Genomic DNA, 2,656 nt, shown 5'->3' with positions numbered 1-2,656 from the left:
ATAGAACTTCCAGGAAACAAACAAGTAACAGAATTATTTATAAAACGGGGACTTTCCGTCCGAACCAACCGGTGCTAAAAATGGGTATTTCCCAAAATAAAGGCAAACGGTCACAAAACGCAGGAAAGCCGACCTCTCCGCGTCACCGAGACCAGCCGAGTGATCAATGATGTCATCACTAAATGTTACAAAAATATTCAACAATTAAAAAGTCTGCCAGGTGTTTTAACCCATAGCAACCAATAAGAATTCAACAAATAGCTGACCTCCGTCCTCCCCTTCAGTCTTCTATGTGACTTCCATCCTCCCCTTCAGTCTTCTATCTGACCTCCGTCCTCCCCTTCAGTCTTCTATGTGACTTCCATCCTCCCCTTCAGTCTTCTATCTGACCTCCGTCCTCCCCTTCAGTCTTCTATGTGACTTCCATCCTCCCCTTCAGTCTTCTATCTGACCTCCGTCCTCCCCTTCAGTCTTCTATGTGACTTCCATCCTCCCCTTCAGTCTTCTATCTGACCTCCGTCCTCCCCTTCAGTCTTCTATGTGACTTCCATCCTCCCCTTCAGTCTTCTATCTGACCTCCGTCCTCCCCTTCAGTCTTCTATGTGACTTCCATCCTCCCCTTCAGTCTTCTATCTGACCTCCGTCCTCCCCTTCAGTCTTCTATGTGACTTCCATCCTCCCCTTCAGTCTTCTATCTGACCTCCGTCCTCCCCTTCAGTCTTCTATGTGACTTCCATCCTCCCCTTCAGTCTTCTATCTGACCTCCGTCCTCCCCTTCAGTCTTCTATGTGACTTCCATCCTCCCCTTCAGTCTTCTATCTGACCTCCGTCCTCCCCTTCAGTCTTCTATGTGACTTCCATCCTCCCCTTCAGTCTTCTATCTGACCTCCGTCCTCCCCTTCAGTCTTCTATGTGACTTCCATCCTCCCCTTCAGTCTTCTATCTGACCTCCGTCCTCCCCTTCAGTCTTCTATGTGACTTCCATCCTCCCCTTCAGTCTTCTATCTGACCTCCGTCCTCCCCTTCAGTCTTCTATGTGACTTCCATCCTCCCCTTCAGTCTTCTATCTGACCTCCGTCCTCCCCTTCAGTCTTCTATGTGACTTCCATCCTCCCCTTCAGTCTTCTATCTGACCTCCGTCCTCCCCTTCAGTCTTCTATGTGACTTCCATCCTCCCCTTCAGTCTTCTATCTGACCTCCGTCCTCCCCTTCAGTCTTCTATGTGACTTCCATCCTCCCCTTCAGTCTTCTATCTGACCTCCGTCCTCCCCTTCAGTCTTCTATGTGACTTCCATCCTCCCCTTCAGTCTTCTATCTGACCTCCGTCCTCCCCTTCAGTCTTCTATGTGACTTCCATCCTCCCCTTCAGTCTTCTATCTGACCTCCGTCCTCCCCTTCAGTCTTCTATGTGACTTCCATCCTCCCCTTCAGTCTTCTATCTGACCTCCGTCCTCCCCTTCAGTCTTCTATGTGACTTCCATCCTCCCCTTCAGTCTTCTATCTGACCTCCGTCCTCCCCTTCAGTCTTCTATGTGACTTCCATCCTCCCCTTCAGTCTTCTATCTGACCTCCGTCCTCCCCTTCAGTCTTCTATGTGACTTCCATCCTCCCCTTCAGTCTTCTATCTGACCTCCGTCCTTCCCTTCAGTGTTGCACAGTTGTAGCAGCTCCTCTCCTCTTCCTCTGATGTCACTGCACACTGGGAGCTTCTCACAATCTGCATTAGAAGTTGCAGCAAGTCAGATAGAGCCCGCCTCCTTTCCTGGCATCATCTAGTCCTTTCCTCCCCAGCCTGACTTTCCCTGGATCTCAGTTCTTTGAATCATGGAGGCTCAGCATCATAGGTGGGCGTTAACTAGTCTATATGCAAATATCACATGTTTAGGAACGCCCACTCCCCCAGACTGACATCCACCCATCATTGTATTCTGATATGTGCATAACTCCCCCTATTTTGTTGCATTTTTCCTTTCCATACATTAGTTTTTATTCACTTACAATGTGTCTTTGAACTTAATTGCAAATCTGACTACTCCAGGAAAGGTCAATTCCCTAGCCCGGCCCCTCACCTCCTTGCACGTCATAGCCCTCTTCCCTTCCATCTGTGCTGGCCCAGCTCCTCTGCCCCTCCCCGTTTTTGTAGCTGCCAGGGAAGGGGTGGAGGGGAAATACTACAGAACAAGGGTTGCGCAAACTCCGGCCCTCCTGCTACAAACCCCATTAGGCAATGCAAGACTGACAGCCACAGGCATGACGGGATCTGTAGTTTTGCGGAAGCCTGAGGGCCAGTGTTTGCCTACCTCTGCTCTATAGTATATCCCCTTCCCTGGCAACTACATATAACGTTATGTAGGGAGATGAAGGGAGGGGCAGAGGAGCCGGCTCAGCACGGAGGGTAATTATACACTTCCAGAAATGGGGGGAGGGATGGGCTTTGACATGACTGACAGCTCTGGGTCTGCTGACATCAAATCCAAGATGGCGGCTCCCAGCAATGGTCCCACAGGTAAAAAAAAAACATGCTTAGAATATGTAAAATGCACATATAACCTTATGAAAGATGTTTGTTGAAGTGGTGACAGGGTCTCTTTAAAGCTTTAAGAGATCCGAAAATCCATATTGATACAATGAGACAAATCCAGCCCCCCCCCCCCCC

General features: G+C 49.4%; 1 protein-coding gene across 1 annotated transcript in view; it reads right to left on the bottom strand.

Moving 5' to 3' along the window:
- LOC108799900 (neurobeachin-like protein 2) overlaps positions 1 to 2,656 on the bottom strand; it is a 104,045-nt gene that overhangs the window by 90,863 nt on the left and 10,526 nt on the right.

The sequence above is a fragment of the Nanorana parkeri genome, unplaced genomic scaffold, assembly GCF_000935625.1.
Source record: "Nanorana parkeri isolate BGI_ZX_2015 unplaced genomic scaffold, ASM93562v1 scaffold1851, whole genome shotgun sequence".
Lineage (NCBI taxonomy): Eukaryota > Metazoa > Chordata > Amphibia > Anura > Dicroglossidae > Nanorana > Nanorana parkeri.
The sequence above is the reverse complement of the archived record's forward strand: the minus strand, read 5'-3'. Positions and strand labels throughout refer to the sequence as shown.